General features: G+C 35.8%; 1 pseudogene across 1 annotated transcript; it reads right to left on the bottom strand.

The window, feature by feature from the left end:
- Window positions 1–1127: 1127 nt before the first annotated feature.
- LOC143568981 (small ribosomal subunit protein uS2-like) lies at window positions 1128–3043 on the bottom strand (annotated as a pseudogene). Its single transcript, XR_013141658.1, has 5 exons — window positions 2903–3043; window positions 2046–2308; window positions 1761–1958; window positions 1481–1686; window positions 1128–1396 (listed from the first exon to the last, which is right to left on the bottom strand). The product of XR_013141658.1 is annotated as a small ribosomal subunit protein uS2-like (transcript).
- Between the last annotated feature and the right edge of the window lie 4323 nt (window positions 3044–7366).

Raw genomic sequence — 7366 nt, 5'->3', positions numbered from 1 at the left:
TTTGAGTCCCACCTTCATCACTACGGTCCACGGTATTTGCACTTATAGTGAGTTATAGACGATTAGACGGAGAAGCAACATAAGGACCGGCTCCTCCATTCGTTGTGTGTCCGAAAATCCATCACTTCATTATAAGCAGCCCAAAGGGCTAACTCTGTGTGGACAATTTTATGGCTGTATATAAAACATGACTGGGTGGTAAAAAATCTACAAAAGTGATACAGGATAAATATTTAGTTATATAGCGATGCAGATAATAAGAAAATGCAGCTTATGATTAAAGTCATATGAAGTTGGCTGGTATCGGTTAGCTTCGTCATGGTATTGAGACTAGACCAAAAAATTAAAGTAGTTATTACTAGTTAATGCCCAGAATACTCGCATAGCTTATAATACATAGTAATAACATATTAAAAAGAATGTTTATTCGGTCGGTATAATACGGGTGTAACGGTGTCGAGTGGCCCAATTACATTCACATGATATGACATGTATTGGTGCCGTCATGTGGCCCAATAAGGGCCTTACGGCATCGATAACCATGTCGGGCTAATGCTATTGGCATTTGTATATAAGATATCTTATTAATAAGATATCTTATTAATTAAAGAGCATATTTCAAACAATGTCTAGTCAGTTCACGAAATACATAGTAACGTGAATTCGATCAGTATTTGGTTAGGTTATGAATCTTCTAACACTCAAATAATGTGAAACCGCCTAATTTGCAAATTGCATTATTTGGATAAAACACCACCACAAAAATCTCAGTTGAAAATCATTACCAAACTATAACTAATGAAAAGATTGCTTTGGCCTATCATCAAATTCTTTTTCTTAGAAGGCTATGCTTTAAAGGCATCCGTCAATCATCCAATTCAAAGGCATCCCGAAAAACAAATTCAAAAGAATACAATTGATGATGCTTAACTTTAGTAAACATCTATGTTTTCAAAATACATCAGCACCATTGTTTTCATAAAGCCAATGATCTGCACAACTATTAAAACAAATTTGCTAAGAGATTATTAGATAGATTTGTAGAATAAATAAATTGTAAAACATTTATGTCAAAACAAATAACCAAAGCTTCAATAATGTCAAAAACAAATTACCAAAACTCCATCTGAAAACAAAATTACTTTTTTTCAAACCAAAACTATCAAAATTTTGAACACTCATCATTAGAACTAGTTCCAGAGTAAAAACACTATAAAGTTCAACGATAAATAAAGCCCGCTTTAATCCATTCCCAGAAACGCCTTTAGCTTTAAGTAACTCTTACAAACCAAATCATTTAAAATTATGATTTATTCCCAGCCGGTTGCAGGAACGCCTTCAGCTTGAGGTACAGGAGCAGCAACAGCTTCCCAGCCATCGCCACCAGACACTGGAGCTGATGAAACAAAACATACAGATAAGCCAAAACTCAACAATAACAAGGGTATATAAATAATAAATCTGTTTTTTAATTTCTAACCATCAGCAGCACTCCAATCGGTTGCAACAGGAGCGCCAGCGATTGGTGGTTGTGACACGTCACCAGCCCATTGTGCATCTGGAATTTGAGATGACCATTGGTCACCAAGTGCACCAGCCCCATAATCAGTATTTTTTAAGAGCTGCCACGCCATCCTCTTCTTCTTCCTTGGCTTCTTCTGGTTCCCTATAGAAAAACAAATCAACCTGCAACAGCAAATGAAAGTTCACCTCAGCATACCACAATCTATCTTGATTAAAGATTAATAATCAGATCGTACCATGACATCCCATTTGTGCCCTTGATTAATAACACCTCGCATCTGCAAAACCATCCTAGCTAGAAGCCAAAACAAACATCCAATGCTGTGCTTTCCCTTGTTGTTTGCAGGGATACCGATATCAACATATCTCATCGGAGAATCAGTATCACAAAATGCTATTGTTGGGATATTTCCTAGTGCGGCTTCCTTGATTGGCTGTAAAGGGTAAATAATCAACAATGTAAGCTCAACCGTAGACTGCTAAAAGCGAATTAATTTCATAAATTCAAAAACATCATAAACCTGGTGGTCGGTTCTTGGGTCGGTGAGGATAAGAAGACGGGGCTCGCTGAAAGATGTCTGAAGTTGATTGGTAAAGGTACCAGGGGTGTGGCGGCCAGCAATGGCGTGTGCACCTGTGTATTGAGCAAACTTGAGTACAGCTCTTTGACCATATGGTCTGGCGGATTGAACAATGATGTCTTGAGGATTTTCAATTGCCACAATCACTCTGGCAGCCATCTGAAGCTTCTCCCATGTCTTTCCAAGGTTAATTATGTAAATTCCTGAAAGTTGTTAAAACACATATGTCAGCTATGGAAATAGATCCAAACAAAATCAATCGAACCAGTCAGACAAACCCAAGTGACATGAAAAATCCAAAATGATGAACGATGCTTTCATGTACGCTGTTTGTCATGAAACTGACAATTTTAAGTCTTTATTAGTTAAAAAAAAAAGATCATTTATTTTTCCAACAAATATTAGCAGCAAGGTCTAGTAATCTACACCAATGCAACATCAAAAGCTCAGAAACAAAAGTCGAACAAATATCTTCCATACAATAGGTAAATCTCTACAGAGTAAATTAACTGATGTAACCTGATCCATCTAAACAATTACTACATCATACAACAGCTATGAAATGTTAAAAAGTAGTATCAGCCAAGGTGCAAGGATCAACACCAATGCAACATTAAATAATAATAATAATAATCAGAAATGGAAGTCTACAAATATGAAAAGCTTAATTCATTGAATTCGTACATATGATAAATACAATTAATCCTATAGACCGAAATCAACAGTACAGTTAACAGATAATACAAAATACAAATAACAAATTAAACGTAACAACTTAATGAATTGTATGTATATACCGTCGTTGCGGCGCTTGAAGACGTAACGTTCCATCTGGAAATCACAGTTCTTAGTGCCGAGATGGACTTCAGCCGACAACATCATTTGTATATCGGCTTCCTTCATAGACAGCTTTTGATTGCGCCATTATCACTGTCTGCTTCGTAGGGTTTGGCCGTGATTAGTGAAGAAAAAAGGAGAGGAGCATCTTGATCTTGCTTACAGAAGAGAAAAATTTATAGAGAAACCCTAGTCATATCAGGGCCCCTCTAATATCACTTTATTGCAAATTCATCCCCACAAATTTGAATTGGAAATATTATTGGGTCTCACCCGAAGCACCGCTTTATTCCTACGGGATAAGGTAAAGTTGTGATGTGGACCCAAGTGTAGAAAACCGGGCCATTATGTATTTGGAGGCCCAATATCGCGCTTCAAAAGGGGCTGCACGAAAATAGGCTTAACTTGGGCTACGGGCCTCCGTTTCATGTGCGCTACCAATCAAAACGACCGTTGGAACGTGGGCCACGTCGTGGTAACCGGCCGTAAGCGGGTTATCCCGTTTATTTTTCCGAAATAAGGCTTCTAGATACACTTTTGTGCCACTTTTGTGTTTTCCGTCTACTTTTTGTGTTTTGTTTTGGGCTGTTGTTGGGTCTTTGGTTGTTTGTTTCGGCCCAAATCTATTTTGGCTTCTCTATTAATATGCTATGAATGTATTATGACTGATCAATATTGAATAAAAAAACTTTATATTTTCAAATTCTTGACCTTTGGGTCGAATTTGGGGGTTTGGGGAAGGATCTTTACGGATATTCCAAGAATCAACTTGATAACCTTCATTCTTTATTAGTACGCTGCATCAAGTTGTCTACATCTTAACCTCCTCTGTGACATTCGTCAATTTCGGGTCTTGATTTGTATTCTTTTTGTAAACTTTATTAATGTAAACCGACCCGTTTTGTAAACCGAAACTGTGGATATAATCAAAATGATGGATTTTATGTCGCAGTATTATTTTACATTTGTTGGGTCTTGAAAACATTCAATTCGGTTTTAAAACACTTAAAAAATCACTTAAAACAAACTTCGGGGGCCAAAACTGCCATTTTTGAAAAGTTGGAAAATCAAGAAATATACCCCGTCGCGCCCCGCGAGGGAGGACACCCTATCCGATCGCGTAGCGCAAAGGCACACCTGCACAGCTGCACGTTTTTGGCTTATTTTTATGTAAACATGTGACCAAAACACCCCATTTTCATGCAAGACCCTTTATGCTTGACCATTTCTACTTACCCTATATATACACCATCCTTTCCATCCATTAATCTCTGCTACAACTCCAAATTCCTCTCTCAAATTCAAAGATATTAAGGTTATTTTCATTGTGTTCTTGAAGGTTTGACTTCTAAAATTCAAACTGAGTTTTATCTTTAATTCTAACTTGTTCATCTAACATTACTAATTCTTGAATATGGTGGTACAACATATATATATATATATATATAATACACACCCCTTGTTACCTTTGTTAGTTACTTCACCGACTCCGGTTGGTTAAGTTTCGAATGTCACAAGACAAGGCTTCATGGAGGACTTCGAGTTCTTGATATATATATACACACACACATAAGTTATACATATTATTTACGCCTAAATTCTGCTCATTTTAGTTTGTTAGTCACATTTACAAGTATTGGGTGTGTGGAGACCATCAATGAACTCATTGTGAGATGAAAACCGAACCAAACCGAACTTTTGTTAAAAAGACTTGTTGTTGACTTTTTAGTTGTAGAACTTAAATATTTTCATTTATACATTATTATACAAGATCTATGATATATGGGTATGTGGAATCCATCTATTAACTTGTTGTGATATGGAAACCGAACCGATCCGATTTTTACTCGCTTAAGTCACACAAGTGTGTTTTTAGCTATCAAGACTTGTATATTTCTTTAAAAATAGTTTACAAACTGATTTTTATTATTTTCTTAAGTACTTGGAAATGTTGGATCCAACTTGATCTCATAACTAAGTTTGGACCGACAAAACCGAACACTCGCTTAACGTACGTTGTTAGTTCTAAACAATAGATCTACATACTTGGTTAAGTCTTATAAAGTTTTTGTGAGTTATCTCATAACAATTAATATTTTGGAAAGTTGACTTTGTGTTTGCCCATTCGTCAAGACCCGAACCAACAACCCGAACACTCCTTAAATACCTGTTTTAGTATCTTTAGCCCAATGGAACTTGCATTTTAGCATTTTCCCCGCCTTATTACTTAACATTGGTTAAGTAAATATTAAGGTTAGATACTTTAACCCGGTTTCGAGCAAACTTACATTTTTAAAAGGGTTATTATTATAAATTCTTAAATAGTTACATTTTAAACCTTGAACTTTAATTGCTTACTTTTTGCAACAATTATTTTATTTAAAGATCTTCAAGACAACCTTTCTAACTCCAAGACTTTCTTTTATTTAGGCTTCATACATTAAACTCGTCGTTCCGGCAAATCTCCAAATAATCAATCTTTCAAGTTTATTACTTGAACGTGATTAACTTCATACCCCGTTTTCTATCTTTTGTTTTGGGGGTGAAATTTCATCTTATCTAAACTAAATGTTTTGTACTTGGGTCTTAAACCACAAACTTTGTTTTATACTTTACTTAAATACTTGCTCGATTTGGTGTTCTATGCTTATATGCCTATGTGTTTATTGCTTTCGGTTGGTTGAATCTATAAATCCTAGACTACTTGGCATCCCCTTGTAGCAAGGTGTCGTTAACGTAATGCAATTAACGATAATCTATTAAATCCTATACTACTTGGCAACCCCTTGTAGCTAGGTGGCGCTAACGTAATTCTATTAGCGATTGTCAATTTATCCAAGTTGTTGCTTTTATTTATCGTTTCGTATACAAGTTTTGTGGCTTCTTATTACTATATACTTATATGCTCAAACTTATGAATTGCTCACCAACCTTTGTGTTGACAAACTTTATTTTATGAAATGTTACAGGTTTACATCTCGGTTGATTCGATGCTTGTGGCTAAAACGATTGTCAAGACCTTTAAGTTATTAGCAAAAATGAACAATATTTGATTTGCTAAATTTTGTTATATTTTTTTGTATTTGACTTATGAATATTTGGTTATGTGACATTTTCGATGTTGTGAAATGAAATGAGTTTGTTAAATATTTTCGCTTTAAATAGTGTCATGCGCTTATAGGCAATCGTTGCACCCCGGCATGTTCCGCCGCCTTTGGTCGGGGTGTGACAGATTGGTATCAGAGCCATGACAATAAGATAGGTGGTTAGACGTAACGACCTAGAATTGTTATGCTTAGGATCCTATACGTGTGCTCATACGTGTTTACTCTATAATTGATTGTTCATATTGCATATTATTTATAAACTTGCTTAAAATTCACCAATATCCTAAATGTTCACATACACACACCTTCATAGTATTTCCAAGATATCCTTACCTTAAAACGCAAAAAGTAGTTTTTCATTGTGTTTTATGGATTACAAGATTAACTTGGATCCCGTTGTTTCAAATCCCTTAAAGGTTGCGTCTATTTCGGGTTTGTAGCCATCATAGGAAACGAGACATTATAAAACGACCATTTGTCAAAAAGATTCCAATAATCGAAGGTGATTTACTTACCTGAAATGGTTGAGTTATAGTACTCGTTTTCTAGGCCACACATCATGTTATATATGTCAATTCTTTAAGAAGTCGAATGCGAGCGTTCTGGTCGCCATCCTAATTTTCGGTGTTAAAATAATAGAACTACGGTGATTTCGTGGACTAGTGTTTTGACATGACGTTGTATCTCGATTTATTGTGTTATTATCGTTATTTGAGTCGAAAACATGAAAAAGTTTCGGTGGTACGAACACATGTTTAGACTCCAACGTGATGTTTTAAACTTTTTAGTGTTGGGATATTAAGTCATGGTGGATCATGCACGATTTTCCCGACTCTATAAATCTCAAATTCTCAAAATTTTAAGCTTTAACCATCTCAAAAATCTTTTTACGTTTGTTTTCGGTATGTTAATTATAAACAAAGTTTTATATATTTTATCTAACACTAACATGTTCTCCTTACTAACTCTAAGATTCACAAATCAAAAATCGAAATCTTATTTCATTTTATACACCTTTATATTCATCTCCTTTTACCCAAAACTTATCCCATTTTCTTTATAAATTTTAGCATGCCTCCGCTAAGACGCCAACCACGCAAGAACTCCACCCGACACATGGCCGCTCTCGTCGCAAAACAAATGGCCGCTGTGATTCCCGAAATTTCAACCCAAATCCAAGCTACCTTACCCGCACCCGTTGTTGCAACCGTTGAACCCAAACCCGCATGTTACTTACTTAAGCAATTTACTAGTGCCAACCCGTCCAAATTCCTTGGAACCAATTGTGCGACTACCTTGTTGCAATGGTTCGAATCG

This window comes from Bidens hawaiensis, unplaced genomic scaffold, assembly GCF_021521415.1.
Source record: "Bidens hawaiensis isolate Kalapana, Puna unplaced genomic scaffold, B.hawaiensis_p1.1 tig00024272_1, whole genome shotgun sequence".
NCBI classification, from domain to species: domain Eukaryota; kingdom Viridiplantae; phylum Streptophyta; class Magnoliopsida; order Asterales; family Asteraceae; genus Bidens; species Bidens hawaiensis.
Note: the sequence above shows the minus strand (reverse complement) of the source record. Positions and strands in the feature narration are given on the sequence as shown.